This window comes from Neopsephotus bourkii, unplaced genomic scaffold (genome assembly GCF_033783945.1).
Source record: "Neopsephotus bourkii isolate Nb327-2 ecotype Australia unplaced genomic scaffold, CSIRO-AGI_Nbou_v1 NB_1272, whole genome shotgun sequence".
Classification (NCBI taxonomy): domain Eukaryota; kingdom Metazoa; phylum Chordata; class Aves; order Psittaciformes; family Psittacidae; genus Neopsephotus; species Neopsephotus bourkii.
Genome location: NW_026901757.1, coordinates 1 through 24,311, shown reverse-complemented (window position 1 = coordinate 24,311; position 24,311 = coordinate 1).

The following is a 24,311-nucleotide window of genomic DNA, read 5'->3' as shown; positions in this document are numbered from 1 at the left end:
GTGTCTTATGCTCTGATTTCCCAGTGTGCTTGCTTCCGTGCTATATAGGAATGAGTGCTAAGTGTATGAACTGCATACACTTAGACATCACCCAAATTCTCTTTTTTTTTAATTTTTTTTTTTTGTTGGCAAGAAATGGAATAACACTGGCATCTCAACTGACATTTCCTCTCTCATAAAACACAGGTCTGCTGGTTTAAGGGGTTTGACTCAACTACTACAGGCCAATAATAGCTGCTGTGATTTTGTGACTGGGGAAAATTCCACTCGCAGCAGCACTGTGACCCTTGTGAAATCAATGATGCTGCATCAGTGTAGAAAAAAGTTTGTTCCAGTGATTTAAAAATGTCCAACACATGTCTCTGTAAAGGCTGGTGGCTGACCTGGCTAGCTTTCTGAAGCAATCTTCTGTTGCTTCCCAGCTCTCTTCAGGAAAGGAACTGTGATAACAGTGCTGGTTCATGAAATTTGTTGAAAAAATCCCGTATAGAATTAAAAAAAAAAAAAAAAGTAATAGCATTTTTGTTTTTAAATGAAAGGCAGAGAGACCAAGGCTGCTAATCCTAATGTTCTGGCTACTCTGCAGATTTTACTGTACAAGTTAGAGGTGTGTTTTTCTTTGTGGTGCTGGTTGTGTTGGGAAGGAAACCAACACACAATTCACCCCAAGTAAAGTAATAAATGGGGCGTGTTTATTCAGAAATACCCTTCTTCTAAGCAAAATGTACTTGGCTGACCTATATTTACCCATAAATGACTTGCCCAAATTTTCAGATCCAGGAGGAGAAGCATTACACCAAGGCCGGGACTGGAAAGCACCAGCCATCCTGTGGCAGATTACAGGTGTGTGATTTTGCATGGCTGGTCCTGGGCTGGCACTCAGTCCTGTTGGGATGATTTCTCTCCATGTCTGTAGGGTACTTTCAGCCATGGTGGCATGGCTTTAGCTTTTCACATCCTAGTTAGTTGTGCCTTCAGAATTGTCAATTTTGCCCATTCAATCCCTCTGTGTTTGATGTTTTCTACAAACTCCTGCAGTCATGTGAGAAGTTTAGCTATTACTAAAAGGTTTTAGGCTTTGTAAGGATAGAAAGAACTTCTAAGCATGAATTTCAGATGCCAACTTCACAACAAATAAAATGAACCTTTACATTCATTAAGCTTTAACATCTCCTGGTTTTCTAAGGCATCATTTCTGACTTGTGACTATTTGGGCCTGGCAGGCCTACTGCTGACTCTTTGTGCATGTAGGCTGCATTTCTGTTGCTTGGTTTGACATATTCCTTGGAGACTTATTTCCACTCTCTGTGCATTTGCGACAGCCTGGGCAGAGCAAGAGAGCCTACTTTTCAATTCAAGTTTTTTCTTTCCCCTTATTTTAGCTTCAAACATTTTCTCTTTTAGGATACAAATTTGGCTAGTATTCTGGAAACATATTATAATACACGGTAAAATTATTGGTGATAAGTTGTACAAATCACTGGGTAAGCATGTACAAATTGGCATTGGATGGACTGGAGGGATATTTTGACAGTGGCAGGTTAAGTATTAGACGGAAAATTAGAACATGCAATAATTTTGAATCTGCATGACAGTTTCTGAACACTGACTTTGCACAAACTTTTTTAGGTTCTCCTTTGGTGTCACACATATGTTGCCTCCTCTTGAAAACAGAGGTTGACATCTGAAGGCCAGTGCTGTCACATTCTACTAGATGGTCATCAGTTTTGTCAGAGGACACAGTTTTACTGACTTCTACTTAAACTTTTCATTTTTTATTAATACGAAGATATATACTAGTTTCTGGATCTTGGCCGAAGACTCGGAGGTCTTGTAAATTATATTTTACAAGTTTTTTAGAAGAGAAAAGACAAGAACCCTTTTCTTTGATCGGGTAAATGTGTGACTATAATAGTAGTAGAAGTATCCTTGAAGTGTTTTCCTTCACGTTGCATAGAAGTCCCTTAAGTATAAGGCACCAAAGAACCACACCCGAGAAGATCTAAGGTAATTTTGTTGTTTGTGCTATGCTGGAATTTTTTTGTTTCAAGAATGTTTGTCTAATAGGGCATGGTTGAAATGACCCTCTTAAAATCTACCGTTAAAACTTGAAATGACACAATCTTGAATCATGCAACCAAAAAGGCATTACCTTGGATTTATGTGCTTGAGTCTCTTGGCACAGGCAGAGCACCCAGAAAATAGAGTTTTAATCAGTAGAAATGCTCCCAAATTCTACAGGTGTGTTGCTGTAGACCACAGTCCAAACACGTCTTCCTTCTTTCCTACCTGAGAGTAGACTCATATTGGAACATGTCCAGTGCTTTAATGAATTACAAACCTGTAAAATATTTCTTTCCCTCTGCCTGTAGTAACTGCTCTTTAATCTGTCACTGAGATTGGGTACAAACAGTCACTCAAGACTGACTCACAGGGAAATATGTTGTACATGCAAACAAGGGCTGTGCCACGGAGCCGGTCCACTATACCTCGGCCACATACTGGAATGCAGTGCCAAAGGCTCGAAAGAAACCTCATGGCCATACTTGATGCCAAACACATGTGTGGGAGCTTCCTGCCAAAGCAGATAGGCAAGAAAAACCTCAGCCAGGAGCAGGAGAGAGGGTTTGGGTTAGGGTCAGGCAGGGAAAGGCATTCCTGGCATTTCTGCTCCTGCGCTGCACAGGGAAAGTGATGCCAAACAACACACGTGCCATTGGCATCTCCAATTACTTCTGCTTCTGTAAGTCATGAACCGTTCCACTGAAGCCAATAGCACCTCATTAATGTTAAACTGATGTGAATAAAAGGCGACCAGGACATATATGTTTCCATACCTTTATACCACTGGGTCTGATTCTACTTTTGCTCACACCAGTTTGATACTGATACAGCACTTCTGGCTTCCGTGACATGAATATGTATTTAAAGTGGGTCAGCAAGACCTCAAGCAGCTTCATTTACTTCAAATATATGTGCCTGTAGCTGTTGGGAAAGGAAGGGTCTGCAAAAGAAGAACAGAAAATAGGAAGTAAGGATAGGAAGGGGATCAAGAAACAGGTCAAGGATGGAGCTTTTTATTTCTTCTCCATGTTCACCTATCACTTGTTGCCTTTGTCAGTGAAAAATTGGAGAGATGAAAGAAGGGAATGTCTCCAGAGTTAGTGGTTGTCTTCAGGCTGAATGAAGCCCTGGAATAGGAGCATGCTAGTCCTCCCTTCTTCCTGCATTTCAGCTGTTCTGTGTGTTGGGGAAAAAACCCACCACTTTTTTTTTTTTTTTTTTTTTTTAATACAGAGTAGGAAAGAACTACGAGGAAACAGAGCAGATTATTTTTTCCAGTTTGCCTTAGGGTTTCCTGGAATTTTTGCTACTGTACATTTATTTAAAGTAACCCTATCTGTTTAAATACATGCTGATCTTTGCCTGCTCTGAGATCAGAATCAGACCCGAAGAATGCCTTTGGCTTGCAGTCATTTTTGTATTGTCAGGTTCTCCTCCTCACCCCCCGTCATGCTGACCTCTGTGGTGTCAGGTGACAGGAGGATAAACTGCAACATATGTGGTCCAGAAAGCAGGTTATGATCCAAACCACTGCAGAAATTGTGATGTGGTGTCAGTCTCCTCGAGGATGACAAAGCAATCTGTTTCCAGATGAAGGTAGATGTAAGATAAATGTTTGACTGCTTTTTTATTTTTGTTGGCATTAACCAGATGATATTACTATTTTGTGGCTTTGTCACCACCAATTATGAACTAAAATAACATCATGGGCTGCAAAGTGTTATGATCCAAAACTCCTATGGCTCTTCACAGTGACATTGTGAATAAATAGGATGAACTCCAATGATTCAATAGTACATGTTTAATAAGACTTTCACAAAGTTATGTCAGGCACTTAGAGAAGATGTTTGGAGATGAAGGCTCAATCCTTCAGTATCTAACCCAGACGAGCTGCCTCCTTAATTCTGCTGATACAATATGTTGCAACTAAGGGTTTGCTAGACCTTTGGAAAGTTTTTTTGTTGTGCACACATTTAAATAGTCAGTGCAATTGTCATCATTGCATACCCAAATGAAAACAAATCTTTACTAGTGAAACTTAGGATGTTATGCAATAAACTGAAATTTATTGTTTAGTCCTCCAACCAAGAGACTGCACAGCAAATGGAATTAATTGAGATTTTTTGTTGGCTGTCTCAATTTCACAATAAGCATGTTTTTATTTGAGCAATGTGTTTATATAATGAAAGTATTTCAGCAAAAAATAAATTATTCAATTGGAGCAGCTTTGTTGTAAATTATACTGCAATTTTTTTTTCCTTAAATGTAATTTATGTCAGTATCATTTGTTAGAGCTGGTAAATCACTGAAAGCTTTTTAAAAAGGTAAAATGATTTACTTTTTTATTGTCTAGACTATATGTAAGCCATTGCTAATTAATACTGCCCTTTCTGATGGCTTTGCAACAGGCGTAACTCAAACAAACCAATTATAAATGATTTTTCAATGTAAACTTTTAAGAATATAGCCTAAGGGCTTGCTCAACATAAAAGTACAATTTACAGAACATAAGTTTTAACTAAGGTCAGGGTATATCAGGCGATGATGGATGTACATGTAAAAACATCTGACTGCGGAATGACAACATTTTCTTCAAGACTAAGCAAAATGTTGGTGGCAGTGATAAGCAGAATGAAAAATAGCCTTGAATGAACTAGCCAGAAGGTTCAAGGTCTGGTTTGCTGGTTTGTTTTATTTTATCTCATTTTGTTTTGGGGTTCTTTTTCTGTGTGTTTTGGTTTTCTTCAGAGTTTCTCAAATCAAAGTTGCAGAGATGCTGCAAGCAGTATAGCCTGAGTTTTCTATGGAAGGCCCATGACGAAGTCAGACTTTTCAATGTCATCTGTTGTCTTGGGTCTCAGATAGAAATTTGCCCCTTTCTTTCTTCAAGCTGCTTAAGCAGAGTCTCTCCACTGTAGGAATGTGCCACATGGTGTGGCACTGAATACTGTTCATGGTACAGCTCACCTGGCTTTAAGCTGTCAGCTACTGAATGGGAAATGTTATGTCATTTGTGATGTGATGCAAAGCACTAATCTAGTATATCCTAACATCATAAGTTTGAGCTTGTTCACCATCTTGGAGGGGTAAAGTCTGGTGAGAAGGTTTCTGTTTGAATAGGTGGTGCGTGACTGCTCCACACTGTCTTTTAAGACTATTCATCCTTATTGTCTGTCTTTCAACAGCCTGAGTGAAGTTGGCACAAGCTTGCATCATGTGCTGTATCTAATTCGGCAGAAGCGGTCACATGTCCATAGTGTGATCTGTATCAGATTTGTACGGCTGAGTCATCTGGTATCAATTCTTGTGGAGCAAAGGCTCCATAGCTCCATAGCTGCAGATCCTCACATGTTCCCAGAGCTCCTGTTCCTGTCTTGTAACCCATTCTTCACAGTTCTGCTGTAGCCTCGCTCCTCCAATATCTTCCCATCTTATCCAATGCCTTTTCCGTAGCTCGGGAGCATCTTTTCCCAGACACACGTGTCACCTCATCCTGGACTCAGCAGCTCAGTAAGTCACAGCTCCCTTCACGTGTGGTGTCTCCACAACCTCATGTAAAGGGGTTGGAGAAAATTGCCTCTTATTAAGCTACTTCCTTCTCAGCTGAAAACCATTGTGCTGGTCATCGACCTGCCACCCGCTGTGACTGCACCTGGCTCCTTCACCCACAAGGTGTATTGAAAGACAGACAAAGACACAGTTTTAGAAAATGGAGGTGGAAACCGTACACTGGAGCCAGGTCAGTGTGTTATCAGCCAAGCTCCGACTGAAAGTTTGTCATTTTGTTGAAGCAAAGCCTAATTTTGCTGATGAAGAAAAGGTTTATTAATTTTATTTTTAATAAAAACACTGCTGCCTTCTTTGTCATTTATTAGAATACCAATCTTATTGACCAAATAGGGTGTGTATTTTAGTTGTTGGTGAAACGCAATGGATGCCACTTGGAAAAACAAAAATTACAGCTTAGTAGAATTAGAAGCAGTTATATAACTTCTGCTATCATACTTATTTGTTCTCTTCTGTTGTGAGAGAAGTCATTCCACTGATGCAGTCTCCCCTCTTTTTTTCTTGTCATCTATAACTACATTGAAGGGCTTAATAACCATACATTTTATCCAGTTTCTCGGCTTGATGACAGGCATTGTTTAATGAGAGTACAATCAGTGTCCTGGCTCTTTGAGGGAGCCAAGGCAGTGCTCACAGTGGAAATCACTGAAAATAAACACGTGGGAGCTTAAATGCTCTTTAATAACTCCTTCTGCTTGTTTGGTTAGCAATTTTGATGATTTTTGTCCGTTTTGTCTGGCTCTGCTGCTGTAGAGACATGGCTATTTATGTTTCCAGAGGAAGTCATGATCTCTTTATATAAACTAGGGAACAGAGGTAGAATATAGTAAATTCTGAGTCAGAGTAAGCATTTTAATTTTGCAGCTCTAAGGCCAAACCCAAACATCCACAAACAAGCAGCACAGGGTAGATATTTTTCTCACCAAGTTTTAAATCATTAAGAAATAACTGTTGATATCGTTAGTATTAACCATTAGATCAAGAATTGGCTTTTAGACTATAATAAAATTAGGATATTGATTAGGATACTCCTGTGCCTAGTACCTAGAAAAGCTATGGATGTGTTACACAGGCACACTACAGAGAGGTCTTCTCTATAGCTTTTATTTCTACTTAGGTACTTATATCTACTAATAGCAAGATGATGTTACAAAATGGCACTACCCGTGTGGTGGCAACAGGTGCTTGATTATTTCCTTCTCAGAGATGCCATGGATTGATGTATGGAGCTTGTGACTCTATGTGCTTGACTGCGACCGTATGTTCTTCATCCAAAATGAAGGGTTTAGATGATCTCAGCTGGTTTGCAGCATTACAGTCCTTGAGTATTATGACTTTTGCAGTGCTCATGAAGTATTTTAGCAAGCACTTGGCTGCTGTTTATCCCTCAGAAATGTCCCAGACTGCTTGCTCCTCCAAGGAACACGGGCAGTTTCCCTGAGACCTCTGGGAAGGGCTCAGCCTTGCCACAACAAAGAGCTCGAGCTCAAATCCCACTTCTGTCTCTCCCCAGCAGGAATCTACAGAAGCTTTGCTCTGCAGTGTGTGATGGCTGTGGCATTTCCTGTACCACGGTTCAGCTGGGGCAGGGCAGGGAGGGAAGGTGATAATCCCTTTGGTGTTAGTGTTTAGCACCTATCTGGCAGCACACCCTATGCATGCCAGGGGATTAGCACTGGGACAGAGCTACACTGTCTGGAAACTTTGCCATCACTGAAGCGAAACATCACTTTAAATTAGGATAGCGTGTGAGAGTGCTGTTGACATGTACTCAGACAATCCTCAGAGCTCCACTCATGCTCAGGGTACCAGCATTTGTCCCAGGTGGTGGTCCAAAGCCCTGGTAGCACTAGAAGGTACCACAGAATTAGTGTTTCAATACCCAGTGCCTGATTGCACAGCTATGGCACAGTGACAGGCTGCTCAAATCTAATTTTCAGGAGACTTGGACACCTGTCCTAACTTAGGTAGTGAATATGCCACCCAGTCTTAACCTCTGCTTGGGTGTCTTTTCTTTTAAGCACATTGGTGAAGGGCAGTGCAAAATGATCCCTAGACCTTATTTATGAGGGAAGCAGTTTTCCTTCAGACCTTCTTCAGAAAGCCAGCACATTATCAGGCAGCCTGGAGTGCACTCTGTCCTCTTGCATTATATGAGTGAATCAGATTTTTGCATAATATGTTTAATTTGTAACTTATGTATGTGGTAATTTGGGAGACATTTGAGTAGGACGTTTCCTTTTCTTGTTACTGCTAGTGCTTGAAATGATGAAAATTTATTCTTTCTTAAGTGAAGTACATGGGGAAGAGTAGCCAAGAACTCTGGCTGTGGGATGCGGGGCCAGCAGTGTGTTCAACAAAAGTATATATTAATGTGGAACACAAGGGAGGGATTTGTTTTTTCTTTCTTCACTGCTTTATTTTGCAATGACAGAAGCTGCCTTTAAGAGACAAGAGTAGGAATTTTTGAACATGCTCCATTTTCCTTTCAAAACCTTAATGTTACCAGTGGGTCAGTTTAGCTGACTCTTTTACATGTTTCCACAGAACCTGTTGGGGAATGGTGTGAGATGAGTATTGATCCTGCCCCCCAGCAGGAGCAAATTGCTCCTGCCCTCCTTACCTCTTTTGGTTTAGGCCAGCTTTTTATAACATTATTTATAATTTCTCAGGTATAATGGTTTGTGTATTATATATTTTATTATCAAATTAAATAGGTAAACGGCTAAAATTGGAATCTAATTTTCTTTATTATACTCTCAATTATATTTTTTCCAGATGTTTGGAAACAGTCAAAATATGAAGAAATGCCAAGTAACAAATATCTAGGGCACCTCACAAAAGTCCATTATTGATCTCCTGCTCTTTTAACAAGACCTGCTGATTCAGTAGTAGCCTAGAAGGTTTAGCCTAGATGTTGCTCCTCGTGTGTGCATACACACACATAAATGCATGTGTACACACTTGCACATACACACAGAAGCATAATGGTGTCTGATGGTGTCTGGAAATGTGTCTGGAATGGTGTCTGGAATGGTGTCTGGAAACCCCAACAGTGTTGGGAGGCTGGAACCAAAACCTAACCATCACTTACCCCAGTGCTGTCTCTGCTATGCAATGGTGTTCATTACAGAGCATACTTTCAGTCTGCCAATACCAACACACATCTCTTCAGTCCCTGCTGTCCTGACAATCTCTCGTCTTCCTCTCTATGTAGATTAGTACTTTAACCCCACTTTTTGCCTGCTCCTCATCTGTGGTACTTGCTCAACATCTGCTCAGAGATGCCTTGTGAGGAAATGCCCTGCAAATCGCCCTGTGGTTTGCTGAATGAATTCCCTAATGACGCTCTCATTAATAGCGCTTGCTGCCAAATGCTGTTTGCTTTTACTTTCAGAGCTGTCTGCATTAATAATGAGTACCTCCACTTGGAAATTATTTACATGAAGTATTGTAATCATGTCATTGTCACAGGCAGCAGCTCCAGACTGGGTGAGAGTGAGACCCTGCAATGAATTCCCGGAGCAGCTCAGCTGCTGTGAATGCTGTTACCCTGTCAGCAGCACACTCCTGCCCAAGGGTGAGGCTGCGTGGCAAAGGGATTATGGCAGTTTCCCAGCAGCACTATTGCACGTCAGGAGCTAGAGTCTTTAGGACAAACTAAATGCAGATTGATATTAACAATACATTTGGGTCCAGGAGGAGATCATCTTAGAGGAGATAGAGCTGGATGTTACACACAGGGGGCACATGGGAGGGCACGGTGGTGGTAGGCAAGACCAGTAGAAATGACCAGCAAAAGCAAATGCCAGACAACAGTTCTTTCTGCAGGATGCTTCTGCAGAAAGCTGTGAATTTCCATACCCTCCTGGCTGCCTTGCCTGAGACAGAAAGTGCTTAGTTACTTCACAGCAAAAAAGTCCTGGGAGAAGTAGAACTATTTCTTCTGATAAAAGCTGGCTGAACAGTTAGGGAAGATGAGCTTGTCAGGGATGCTGCTGCACTCAGGCTGAACCTGTGGGAAGTGTGCCTGTTCCTAATAAATGTTATGTGTATTTATGTGGCAGTCATTGTGCTTTGCAAGGAGAGAGTCACAGAAATAATTAGTTAAGAGCGTGATGTTTTTGGCACAGATTCCTTTTCTCAAGTAGCTGTGATGTTCATATATAAGAAAAAATTGATTTGGCAACTAGACAGGTTTTCAGCATGCTCTTGGTTATGGAAATCAGCTATGGGCACGGAGGAAATCTGTATATTGATTCATAAACTGACTTGATGACTTGTTCATGCTCTAATATTTTCATGGGCTTTTACCCAAAATAAAAGTGTCAGTAGGTACCACTTGACTGTGCTACAACACCGTCTAAAACAGTGGGAAGAATGTAGGGAAGAAAAGGGATTTCCCATTAGACAGAAGCCTTTGCTGTCTGTGCTAATTATTTTTTTTCTTGAATAACAAGTTTTTTTCTCATTGCCCTCATTTATTGTGTTTAAATGTGTATGTATAAAGCACCCAAGGAAAAATGGCTTCCTATGGAAGACCCTCAGTTTGAGGGACACTCTCTTTCGCAAGAGCTCAGGAAAACCAGTCCTACTTCTACTCATAGAATCATGTGCCAATGCTGCTAGAACTGCCATGATTACCTGTCTGTAATAGTCTGAGAATAGCTTTACTTTGATATCATGTAGTAGAGCAAAAGCCAGCATGTCTTGCTGACTCTTCTTTTGGCCAGGCTGGTTAGGGGAATGTTTAGTCAGCATCATCACTGATCCAAGACTGCCTTATGGAAATCACCTACTAATGCACTGACTCTTCATGAACATGTTTCTCTGCAGGTTTGAAATCCTAATCCTTGAATAATACCTCCTCCTCCCTCATGGTTTTGTTTGGAGACGTTCCAGCACTGCCCAATCTTGACCCTATTTGACTTAAGGTATGTGGGCTCAAAAGAGAGGCAGTATGGCTGGTAGCCATTATTAAAATGAATGGAAACTATGTCATGTATAGTTTCATCTAAGATCCACTGTGATAAAAATAAGTGACCAAATTCTGATCTCATTTACAGCAGCATGCTTCCGTTGTGACTTCAGAGGAAATCAATGGGTGCAATGTGAGATGAGTCACCACATATGCACTGTGCCATAGCAGAGCACAATTTTCTCCATAAATAATGTGTCTTTTGGCAAGATACTTAAAAAAAAACCCTGAAAATCTATACTATATTGAACTGCACAGTTCAGGAAAGAGGCCTTATACATAACAGTACATTTTTGAACCTGAACGTTGTTCCTTGTGGACTAAATCTTCCCTTAAGACAGTTAGTTACTCATTTTCACAAGATTTCTGCAAGTCTTTTCCATGATTGGTGTGTAGGATTAAAAGATCTCTGGGGCCTTGTTTGAAACTACTGTGTTTGGACACCACCTTACGTACTGAAAGCACTTATGGAGAAATGATGTCTCAAGGTGGACTGCTAGAAACATGGAGGAATTTTCATATCCTCAGGAAGAGACAAGAAGGCCATTTTGTCATTTGATGCTTGGCTTCTTGCTGCTTGCTAAATCGTCTGCCAAACTTGTGGCTAACAAGTGATTTAAATGTAGTCTGAAGACAGCTTTTGTTTCCTTCAACTGTTATTTTAAGAAAAGTCCCTTAAAAATAATTGACTGACTAACTGTATAATTGATGTTGTCTATGCAGTGTGTACCAGCCAAAGATAATGGGTAATGAGAGCATTGGCATCTTGGTAGAGGCTGCCCTAAACCCTTCAGAGAACCTCTGCCTGCCCTCCCTTTATGCTCTTGGGTAGGAGAGGGCATGTTTAGTTTTCTGCTTACTCTATTCCCTTTTGTACTTGTTCATTTGCTAGGTGCATAAAGGAGAGGAGGTCACTTGTGCACATGGGATAAAGAGGTATTATGAATTCTAAAGTGTTTGCTTTATTGGGAAAAGCGCAGCGAGCAGGAGAGTGCAGGAACATAATGTGTGAATTTTTAATGAATGCTGTGCCAAGTGTTTGTGCTTTTTCTTTCTACCTGTAGCAGCTTTATTCATCTGGGAGAGTACTGCATACAAGATATTCTTTAGCAGTATGCTGGCTGCTGTTTAGTTTTAATAAATTAAATCCTTTATATCAATGTAATATTCTTTAGACAAGCACTTCCAAGACAGATTAGAAATGAACTTAAGGGGATTAAAAGCGTCTCTTGCTAAAAACAATGTTTCGGATTGGAAATCCACTTATTTATGTCACTTTCAGTGGACCACATTTGTCTTTAGTATGTTGCTACTGCTAAAGAAAGCAGTGCTTTGCCCATGACTGCAGCCTTTCTGCTCTGCTTTACATACACAGCAATGTTTATTTTCTTCAGTACAGTTAAGTTGTTTTGGGAAAGACTGATGGCTTCCCATAAAACTGTGAGCAACCATTTTCTTTCTGATTTACAGAAAACAAAATATTTAATGGATCTGGCATTTTAAACAGCATCAGTCTCTTTAGAACATAGGAAACTGCATGAATGGAAGGTGTGAGTAGAGAGAAAAATCTGCTTTGATTTTGCCCTTGCAGTGTTGTAGCAGGCTGAAACGATCAACTGGAAGGTTGTTGCTTTCTGTGAAATCCTGGACATCCTGGGAGCAGCCCGGTTTAGCTGGTGTTAACACAGGTCTGCAGCAGACTGGGGGGAAGCACTGGCTCTTAAGCTGTTACCTCTAACTCGTACCAGCTTATCTGTTTCTATGTCAAACACTTGTCCTAGCACATGGTTCAATGGATGTCAATCCCTGTGGTAGGGCCTCTGGTATACGAACCCCAAATCTCTTCAATACACCATGCAGAGCTTTGGTATACCACTCTGCAGTATAAAACTGTTGTTGGCCAGTATGTATGGAAGACCAAATGCTGTCTTGTCCATGCTTATCCACTGCCCCATCAATAGGTGTCCAGCCAGCAAAACCTGAGTGCTTTGGTCAGCCTAGCAAAACCACAGCCATACCCCTCTCCAGAGCTTTGTCATGTTTGTTCTGCTGGATATCTGGTCATGCACATATGACTGTGAACATTAACAGGAAACCTTTCATTCCTAGGCTCTGGTAGGAGCTTCTCATTAATCACCAACCAAATCAGATAATACTGACCTGGAAATGGCTGGATGCTCCCTGATGCTCTCCCACTGTGAAATTTCAACAGGGCAGGATCCAGCCCTGTAGAATAAATGAAGAGGATCTCATGGCAGATGAACAATTATAAGGTTGACTATTCTGAGTATTCACACAGCTTAAAGATTATATTTCAGCCCCATAAGAGACACTAACAGACTAAGATCTGTGTTTGGCAATCTGAAATTTCACTTCATCTCCCAGACTACAAAAATGCACAGTTTTGGAGTTTACTTCCCACAGCTGTTGAATGCAATGAGGTCAGAAAAGGTACTAGGGCAAGAGGGTGAAAGAAGGAAGAACTCTTTTTGAGACTCCTCACAAGGGAAGGAGTCTGGGGAGCCTTTGAGGACAATTTGTTTTTACCTTTTCTTAAGTGAGTTAAAAGTCTTTGCTCTACAGTGAGGACAGAAAAATTATGAGAGTAAATTGGAAACTAGAAATAATGTGAGAAATGAATGTTTTAATCAGAATGAGGGCTTTCAGTCTATTTACTGTTGCTATTTGCATGTGAGATTATGGAACTTCCATGCTTGCTCCTTACATGACAGCACCAAGAACTCAGTTGCAGTTTACTGATGCCTTATTCAATTGCTTTGCAGATAGCTTGGGCAGAGGGAGAGGTTCGACCCCACAGCACATAAGGTTTGTCTTGGTAACTGTGTCCTGGAGACAGTGCTGGATTTTGTTACTTTAGGCACACCTCCCACAATCATTACTTAAAGCAGTTTCATAATAATTTCTATTCCATTTTATACAGTAAAGTATTGATACTCTGTCCAGTTTTGGTCGGTCTTCAAACACTCTCTGCCTGCTTTTCATGCCCAGAAGCCAATCCTCAGATTGAATTGTAGGGCATCTGATCAAGCAAGGGCTGCATTTTCAAAGCAAAACTCAAAGATTGAGTTGCTTGCTTCCACTGATATTCAAAAGGGACCTACAGTTAGGCTTTGTATTAACCTTGTATTCCTAGGACTGTATAAGAACAGGCTAGTAAGCAGAAATTAAACCACGATCTTTATTTTAATTATTTGCTTCTGTTTTGTTTTCTGAAGGTAGATTTCATTTATTTCCCCAGACCCACATTTTTTGCTCATCATAGCACTTACCAGCCATCTAAGTCATTATATACTGCATATGGTAACAAGAGCTGACTGAAATTTCACTGCTAGTTTTAGAGTGGAGAGGGTAGATTCATTTTCTGCACAGTAATGATGCGCTCTACTGCCAGTGTCCCCACTATGTGTGCACTGGTCATAACACCTGGGGATAAAACTTATATATATTGCCACACAGCTTATATGAAACAAAAAAAAATCCTTAACATTCAAGAAAAAAATACATAATTAGGATCAGGGCTGGAATTTCACTGGGAAATGTAGTGCAAAAATTGCTTCTCATTTTAAATTAAGCTTTCAATGGCAAGTGCTTGGCTTTCAGCAACTCCTCTGAAACTCTTTTAATTGAAGTTCCATGAAAAGCTGGGGAGTTCAGCTCAAGTTCACCTTCCAAACCCATCCTGATTTCATTAAAGATTTGATCTTTCTTTATTTGCCAATAAAATATATACGTGGTAAACATATGTGTGTATAAATCAGTATCTGCCATGTAACTGTTTTGGTTTGATTTTTTTTTTCTTTTTTGTTTTGTTTTTCTTTGGGTTTTTTGTCTTTTTTGTTTGTTTTGGTTCTTGTTTGTTTGTTTGTTTTGGTTTGCTTTTCTTTAAATAAAGAAAGAGTTTCCCTTTTGTTTATGAAGGATGAACTCTGCTCTGTGCATGCAATAAGAGATTGAAGGAACAGTCCATGGGAAATCCTTCCTATTGCCCCAGGCTGGGATTTGGAGTGCAGGACATACTGTTTCTTGCCAGTTTCTTTTGCACTTGTGTTAATGCAGTGGAAATTCCATGATCCACATGAGCTGGGCATGGAGCTTGCCTTGGTCAAGCTTAGGGTATTTCCATGTTATTTGCATGTGACTTTTCCATTCCTGGCTCTAAGACCCAGTAAAGGTCTTGATTACTCGTAGGGAAGGGTGTTGTTCAGGCTTATATCTGGACAATGATTTTATGATTTTATGATTTCTTTTTATTTACCCCTTCAGCTTCATTCCTTTTCCAGCTGCAGTGGCCAGATATTCCTGTAACAGCACCAACAGGCTGAGGCTACTCATACCAAGGTACATTATCACTTTGCTAAACCAGTCAAATAATAGGATGTGCTTTCAAAAGTTATCTCCATTTATCCAACTCAGTTAGAGAGTCCTTTCAAAGCAGTGAATTTGGAGACATTCATTTTGCCCCTTCTGGGCAGAAACCAGCTTTCACATTTATATTCTAATGTCACCGATTTAAGCTTGTTCACCATCTTGGAGGGGTAAAGTCTGGTGAGAAGGTTTCTGTTTGAATAGGTGGTGCTTGACTGCTCCACACTGTCTTTTAAGACTATTCATCCTTATTGTCTGTCTTTCAACAGCCTGAGTGAAGTTGGCACAAGCTTGCATCATGTGCTGTATCTAATTTGGCAGAAGCAGTCACATGTCCATAGTGTGATCTGTATCAGATTTGTACGGCTGAGTCATCTGGTATCAATTCTTGTGGAGCAAAGGCTCCATAGCTCCATAGCTGCAGATCCTCACATGTTCCCAGAGCTCCTGTTCCTGTCTTGTAACCCATTCTTCACAGTTCTGCTGTAGCCTCGCTCCTCCAATATCTTCCCATCTTATCCAATGCCTTTTCCGTAGCTCGGGAGCATCTTTTCCCAGACACACGTGTCACCTCATCCTGGACTCAGCAGCTCAGTAAGTCACAGCTCCCTTCACGTGTGGTGTCTCCACAACCTCATGTAAAGGGGTTGGAGAAAATTGCCTCTTATCAAGCTACTTCCTTCTCAGCTGAAAACCATTGTGCTGGTCATCGACCTGCCACCCGCTGTGACTGCACCTGGCTCCTTCACCCACAAGGTGTATTGAAAGACAGACAAAGACACAGTTTTAGAAAATGGAGGTGGAAACCGTACACTGGAGCCAGGTCAGTGTGTTATCAGCCAAGCTCCGACTGAAAGTTTGTCATTTTGTTGAAGCAAAGCCTAATTTTGCTGATGAAGAAAAGGTTTATCAATTTTATTTTTAATAAAAACACTGCTGCCTTCTTTGTCATTTATTAGAATACCAATCTTATTGACCAAATAGGGTGTGTATTTTAGTTGTTGGTGAAACGCAATGGATGCCACTTGGAAAAACAAAAATTACAGCTTAGTAGAATTAGAAACATTTGTAACTTATTGCTTCCCATGTCTGACTTGTATTCTGCATCAGCTGTGGCCGTCTCATGATCATTTCTATATGGCCTGTTTAAGCAAGGTTTAAGCCAGCTTCTTTTGCATTTGTGTTAATGCAGTGGAAATACCATGATCTGCATGGGCTGGACATGGAGCTTGCCCTGGTTCCATGTTATTTGCATGTGACTATTTTCTGTTCCTATCTCTAAGACCCAGTAAAGGTCTTGATTACCCTTAAGGAAAGGTGTTGCACAGCCTTGTATCTGGACACTGATTTTATGATTATTTTGGGTTTTTTTTTTACGCCTTCAGCTTCATTCCTTTTCCAGCGGCAGTGGCCAGATATTCCTGTAACAGCACCAACAGGCTGAGGCTACTTACACCAAGGCATATTATCTCTTTGCTAAACCAGCCAAATAGTGAGATGTCTTCAAAAGTTATCTCCATATATCCAACTCAGTTAGAGGATCCTTTCAAAGCAATTTGGAGACATTCACTTTGTCCTTTCTGGGCAGAAATCAGTGTTCACATTTACTCAAAATCTCTGTTGTGTAGATTCTCATGGGATCAAGAGGAAGGATTCCTGGCAATTGCTGGTGTTCCTGTTTTTATTCTGTGTGAGACTCTGGATTAAAATGTTTTGAAAATGGTGTAAATCCTGAGTTCCCCAAGCAGAGGACTGTTATATACTCAAGTCCTGTATCAGTTCGCTGTGTAGCAGTATGCCAATGTCTCTTCTCTTGGTTATCACCACGGTACCAATTTTTCAGTTCTGTCCTACTCTTGGCATAATAATTGATGCTGGGTTCTTTTATTTTATTTTATTCTATTAACATTGTAAGTATTAGCTGTTCAGCAAGGCTCCTTGCAAGCCTTGCATGTAGCTATCTGCAGTTTTAGTGAATTGGATCTCCATGTTTCTGTTCAGAGTCTAGCTGGAGCTACACATCTTTGTTTCATGTATTTAATGTACTCAAAATGCACTAAATGATAGTTTATAATATCATTATCAACAGTTAAAGACATTATAACTTCAATAAATGAAAAGAAAGTGCAGCCATATGTGGAAATGCTTTATTTTGTGCACTTTTAACCCTCACAATAGTTCAGCTGCAAAAATAGGGACAACAACAAGTGGTAGGGAGAAAATCTTATGTCTGCAAAATCATTTTTCAGCTTCCCCTCCAGTGCTGTCATGAAAGAGCACTGCACTATTCGGATGGTAAATAACAACTGAGGACTAATTTATTTTTCTTCATAAAATTATTTCTTGAATTGGATTCAAATGTGTTCCTTATTACATGGTTTGATAATTCAGTGATGCTTTCCCCCCATAACATATGAGCTGATTTAAACCTTCACTCCCAAACAGCCTCAGGCTTATTAAGAACAGTGTGGACTGAGTATGGATTAGGTTTAAAAGTAATAAAAAAGTAGACCTGTTGGTTAGGTGAAAAATTCACTATCAGATTCCTGAGTGCAGCTTTCTTTTCATGTGCAAACTGCATTAAATGAGGCATTTAATTCAACAAATCCATAGTTCTGATCCACCAGAAATAGAGACTGGGTTAGTTCAATTTGTAACAAACGATCTCCATATGATCAAAGTCCTGAGAGCTGATTCCAACATACTGCTTAAATTAGTCTAACACCGAAGTGTTTGGCTCTGGGACAATATTTGGAATGTCTTACCAGAAGAAAAATTCCTCTGCACACATGGTTCCAATATCTGGGAATGCCAGCCTTGCTTTTTAATGGGCTGACAGGGAGCCTCCGTGCTAACTTTCTGACTCCAAAAAGTTCTTGTGCTGTCACCCGCAAACCAGCTTGGATAATTTTTCCTTGGCTTCCTTATTAAAGCCTGAATGAAGGGATTGTGTGGCTTTCTTAATGTCACTTGGTCTGCTTGCCATAAATTCAAGCACTCATGATGAAAGCTCCACTTATATTTCGCTGGGAAATGGAATCAAGGAGAATGCACCCTCGTTCACAATAAATAACTAAAGTTGAGTTATTAAGTGTATTTCATATACCGGTGCCTTATTACATCAGCAGTTTAGATAATGGCTTCTTAAAAATACTCCTCTACTGAAATCTAGGAAGAGTGGGTTGTACATAGAAATCCCGGTGCATGAAAACCAAACCAGCGGCTAGAGCAATAACTTAGGATTGTATTAACAAATATCAAATATTTACATTTTTACATGCTGCTGTCCGTTTAGATTAAGCAACCATAGCAATAACAGCAGTTAGCAGCGAGGGTCCGTATTTGCTCCAGCCCTGCCAGGGAATTCTCAGCTGGGATTGTTTGTTTGCTTTATGCAATGAAGACTTGAGCTGTTTACATTGTAGCTCCAGTTTTAGAGAGTGCTAATTATGCTCTGCTGTTGAACCCCTCCATTTCTCAGAACCTGCTGTCCTGCAAAAACACTTTGCATCAGTCCTGGGGAAAGCAATCTGACTTGTGGCCAGCAACAAAGGGTGCTCCAGTGTGTTATAACTGGCTTTCTTTTTTAACGTGGTAAGCGGCACTAAATGGAACTTCATGCCTTTAACTCCCCTTGTCTTTTTCTTTCTTTTTTTTTTTTTTTTTCTGAAGGAAAGGACAACATTTTCAAAGTCCTTGGCTGAATTTCCTCTTGCAATTTTACTGCTTTTTATGGAACTTCTTAATGTGAAATTGGCTGATATAATTCAGCCAGAGGGGTCTGTGTGTCTATTTACATACATTAAACATGCGTATCATTCTTTATATTTTCCCCCCATTATTATACGTGCAGTGGAATGTAATAAATTGACACTCACCCAGGAACAGACAGAGCTGACAGTGAGTAAATGCCATGATTAGCATGTTATTGTTAGAACTTTGCAGTTCCTTCCTGATTAGTTAAAATATATATTGAATGGCTATGAAATTATTTTAAAATCTGTGCTAAGCATTGCTTGATATTTTATAACAGCCAGAGTGGGAGAAGGAGGCAGGATGAAAGCTTGGCACTCAGAAATTCAGCAAACTTGCTGTTTTCATGGTAACTATTCTGAACAGGTGGCTAAGTAAGCCAATTAAACAGACTTTAAGAACAAATTATGATAGTAATCCATTGTCTAGGATCATTGAAATGCGCTGTGAGGAATCTGTTCCCCAGAGCCGCCTGAATAATGAAAATCTATTTTTGTATAATTTTATTGTTTTCCTATCATCACTGAATGTTCAAAGGATCTCACTCTTTTTTCCTTTTTTTTTTTTTTTTTTTTTCCCCCTTAGGGGTGGATGGACGGGAAAGGCGAGAGAGAGCTTTTTCCAGATGTTTTGAAAAAGGGTGTTATCTGATAACAAAAAAAAAAAAAAATTTACATGTAAGAACATATTTTCCTTCAAGCAAAACAAGAGTATGCTAATGAATTTTTGTAACTATTTTAGAAAAAGATTTTTTTTATTATAGGTTGAAAACATTCAATAAATTTATAGACATGCATGAACAAAAGCTCAAAGTTGTTCTAATAGAAATATTTTCACCAGAAAAGTTTCTGGCAAAAGCCAGGAAAGAAAGTGTGAAATATGAGAGGGACCAATAATAGACCTTTAAGCTCTAGTGGAGGGCTTCAGTGATGTAGGAACCTCTCCAGTTTTCGGGAAAGTCTATCCAAGGGTTGGGAGGACAATGCCCTAAACCATCTGCTTGAGCTAGTTTAGCCTTCCCATTGACAGATCTTTCATTTCAGTGGCATAGCTTTAAAGTTAAGACAGGACCTGACAAGTTTTTGGCTGTAACTAGTAGTCTCCAATACAGATCATCTTCTCTGAATGGTCTTGCTCAGTGAAAAGCTGGCATTAATTAAAAAACACACTGATGACTGACAATCACTATATTAGGGGAGGGAAATAGTAAATTTGTGTCTTTTCTTTCTTTTTCTTTTTAGATCTGGGACAGAAAAAAGTTTTCTGATTTCAGGGCATTGTATAACAACAGCTCCGAGCTGCCATGTAGGGCTGCATTTGAACCGCTGACCTAGGAACAAAATAAATTATGTGTAGGCTGAGGTATGGAGATGGTGTGTGACAGAAGAATAGTTCTCAGAAATGGTTTTCATGAGATTCTGTATTCATTTAAGTAATGTAACTGTTTAGCCAATTTATTCATTTGACAAGTTCCTTTTAAACCATCCTAATACACCATTTAGCCTAAGACGGCCTTCATTAGTTTATTAGATATTCATTGAGAGAGATTTTAGCATAAATACAGATCCAAAGAGGATTACCACCCAGGGAATCTATTCTTTTAACTTACTTATTCAGCTATCAAGTATTTGTTGAAATGAACTTATATTTACTTAGTCTCTTTAATGAAGTTTAGAAAAGCTTTTCTGCAAAGGCAATATTGTTTTGTCAAAATTAACTTACTTAAATAGTTTTCAAAGCAGTTTGAGAACAAAGATTTCAAAGCTCCAGCTCCAGCCTAATATTTACTTTTTACACTGTACAGTAGTTTAGACTTGCCAGAAAAAGTGCACTTGCTTTTTCTGTTTTGTTTTGTTTTGTTTAAATTTCTCTGCTTCTAGCTGTGAGATATATATGTCATTTCTAGGGGTATGGAACTAATTGAGGAATATGTCCTGCCCTTGTTGAGGTGAACAGGGCAGATAAATAAAAACTCCATTGGACATAAATCTCCACCACTAACATCAAAGAAACAGGATCCTGCTAAGTGTATTTGTATAATGCAGTAATTTATGCAAAAAGCAGCTTTTGTCAGCAATGCAACAAAGCAGCTTTGATAAATGTCCCCTAATTTATTGTCATGTATCTCAAATCAAAGTAAAACATTTACAGCCTGCATACTGAAGGAACCCAGGCCCAAGGTACTTAAGGAGTTTCTCTCCCTTTCCATCTCCCTCCTTTTTTTTAAAAAAAAAAAAGTACAAAAAGCTAAGTTGGGCAAAAGGTTAAAAAGGATCTCTTTGAATGCTAAGTACTTTATACAAATTATGGGGAAAAATAATAATGAAGCTGCTTAAAGAGTGACAGAAAAGCCTGTACGAATTCAGATTAAAAAATCCGCTTAGCTTTTCTCCTATGGGTAGTGTTTGATGAATCATAATGTGGACACTAATTGTGCTTTACAGGGGCAATTCCAGTTTCTCAGGTTCTGAAGGAATAAAACAGTGACTGTTTGGAGTCACTGTTTCCCTTCCTGTCTCGCCTATGGATTCTTCTGAGAAGCCTCTTTCATATGCGTGGCACATTTTGGACGTCTGATCAAGTGTTAAGTTGCTGGGGGGTATTTTTATTACTGAATTAGGGCAGGAAAATCACACCCTAGAAGAGGAGAAGGCCTATTGTACCACAAGCTCCATCCCCACTGATGGGGTAATGGAGCTGTACCAAAGGGCTGATGGTACTTTTGTGGTGCAGAAACATGTTGACTTTTTTCCCTACTTCTTGGGAGAATTATTAGACCTACTGGTTTGACATAGATAAGCAGACTACTTGGCCTTGCATCATCATGCATTGCACAAAAGTTTTACAGAGGGCTATTTTATAATTAGAGGGTATCATGAATGGATATGGCTGATAAGGCACAGTCTGAAATGGGCTTCACATGATGTCTGTTAGTGGTGTTAGATGTAAGCCCTGGCACTGGCAAGCATGCAGGAGCTGTTGTGCCTGTAGCCAGTGGTTCAGCCCTGTCCCCCATCAGGAGGTTCCCCCAGGAGAGCAGTTCTCCATCTGGATGCTCTAGCTCCAGCTGAGCACTGAGGTTTGCAGGGCCCTGTCTGCTGACATTAGAAAAGAAAAATCAGCTACCAAGGTGCCGCTCACACCTGCAGGGCTGCTGCTGAGGTTGCAGGAGCTAGACCAGGGAAGGCCTGAAATCAGCTTCCTGGAGGGAGATGACAATGCCTATCCATCAGGTGGATAAATTTTAACTGTGTGGGTTTCTCAGTCACCCACAATGTCTTTCAGCTAAAAAAAACAAAAGAGATACAGCTTCTCCTCAAACCCCTTTGATATTTAGGGGGAGCGATAAATTAAATTCTGTTTCAGCAGAGATCTAGCACAGCTCCACATGTTATTTTGCTTCAGAAGTAGACAGCATTTCTATGTTTTTTACTTTGAAAGCTCTGTTTATAATAAAACAAACATACAGCTTCAGGAGTATAATATCCTTTGAGTGGAGTTATTTCAAAGTGTTTTATAACCCATCTGGTAGACTGACTATAACCATCAGGCATGTTCTTGGAGAAAATGCCTTATTCACACAGACAGTAGTATGGTTCTGGTACTGCAAACCAGAAGAATGAAACTTTGCAAAGCCAGGCCTGCTGCACCATAAAACAGAGACATGGAGTTCACTGAGAAAGTGAAAAGGAGCAGTTGTTAAGAGACTTTTATTTTCTTTATATAAAAGTTCTGCCTGCTGGGAATGATTCTGCCTCCCCCAGCACCAACTCCCTTCTTGAAAGAACATAAGTCATCTGTACTATGTTCATTGTAACTTCTTATGCATGTCTGTCTTTGTTGCTATTACCAAGAGACATTATAAGTTAATATATAATGATTTAATATCATAATTAATAGGTTTATAATTAAAATTTTGTTAAAGTATTCTGCAGCTACAGTCACTCAAATGAGAGCTGTTCCTGTTAAAAGCAACAAAAATATGCTTAGTTAAGCTAATCATAATTATTATGAATGTACTGTTTGAATCGCATTAAAGCCCAGAGGCCTTTGTCAGGTGTAAGGCTCAAGGGGATAGTCTCCAGGAGCAGGTGGCTTAAAAAAGCAAAAGACCAAAAAAACCCCCAAATCACACAGCTAACACCATGGAAGACTCCATCATCACCGTAGGGTCAAGCAGAGTGTGGTGCAAGAGTGCCAGGGCTGAAACAACAGCTCAAGTGGGAATATGATGTATATGTATATGTGTGTGTATGTTTATACATATACATATATGTATGCATAGTAAATCATATGTGTATGCATACATATATATGCATATACACAGATATTCCCCCCCCCATTTGTGAAGGCTACATGGACATATGTGTATATGCATATATAAGTACACATATATATATATACACATACATATAGCGTATGTAACTATGTAGCGTATCTGCTATGACTAAATTATAAAAGACAAACAACCTGAGTGCCTGGCTGCCTCACAAATGCAGGACAAAACGTGGTTTGTCCTAAGAGGAATGGCGTTGAGAGTGAGTAAGATTTTCCAAAGGACAACAGCAACAGTGGTGCTGGAAGCAGCTGAGCTGTGCTGTGTTGCCTAGTGGGGACCACTAAGGTGGGAAATGATACCCAGCCTGTGCTTGCTGCATGTTTCATAACTTCCACTGAATCATCTTGACAATTTTGCCTCATAACAGCAGCACACAGAGACTTTCTGCCTGCAGTGTGGACCATTCCTTCTGTTGGGCACTGAAATCCCTGCGCTGAGATGCTGGCCTGTGAAGCCAGTGGCAACCAGGCTGCAAGCCAGAGAACAAGAAAGGGGCACACCTCAACCACCTCACCGGACACAACACCCTGTGCTTAATGTGACATATTGCATTGCACATACTGCTAATTGATTTAATGACTGAAAAATGATGTAAACCGATGCTTCATAAACACATAAACAGCAATAGGTTTTGAGGGATGTTATCTAAGTGCTGATATTCTGAGGGCAGAAGGAGACTGAACACAAAAAGAATGTTAAATGAGATATTTTTCATTACTTTTATAAATGGAAATGAGAACAGCACTGTTGGACATAATGAAAAAATCCTTGGCCATCTTAATTTACAAACAGCTGGAAAGGGAAGAGGTCACTCCCCACTGGTCAGTCAGACAGGTGACGCAGTGAAGGTACCTCAGTGATGCCAGAAAGCTGCCAGCAGCTCCATGCCATCTCTTCAGGTCCTCCTGTAGTAGAAAGAACTGGCTACATGAGCAACAATGGCATTACACACATGGGTTTAAAACAAATCAGCTCCTAATGCTCCAAGGGACTTGTCACAGTTTCACTCCCAGGCGTTGAATGCGGCTTGCGCTCAAAGACCACAAGCAGCATTTGCCACCACAGCCAGTGTGGGGAGAGGGGTGGTGAGATCTGGTGGGCTTTCACCATCTGCATGGCTGGTGGGGTTGGCTGGAGCAGGTCAAATCAAATGTTAAAACACATCATAGGTGTCTTTCCTGACCTCGAATTCAGCTCTACAGGTAGCAAGAGGTACAAGTTAAA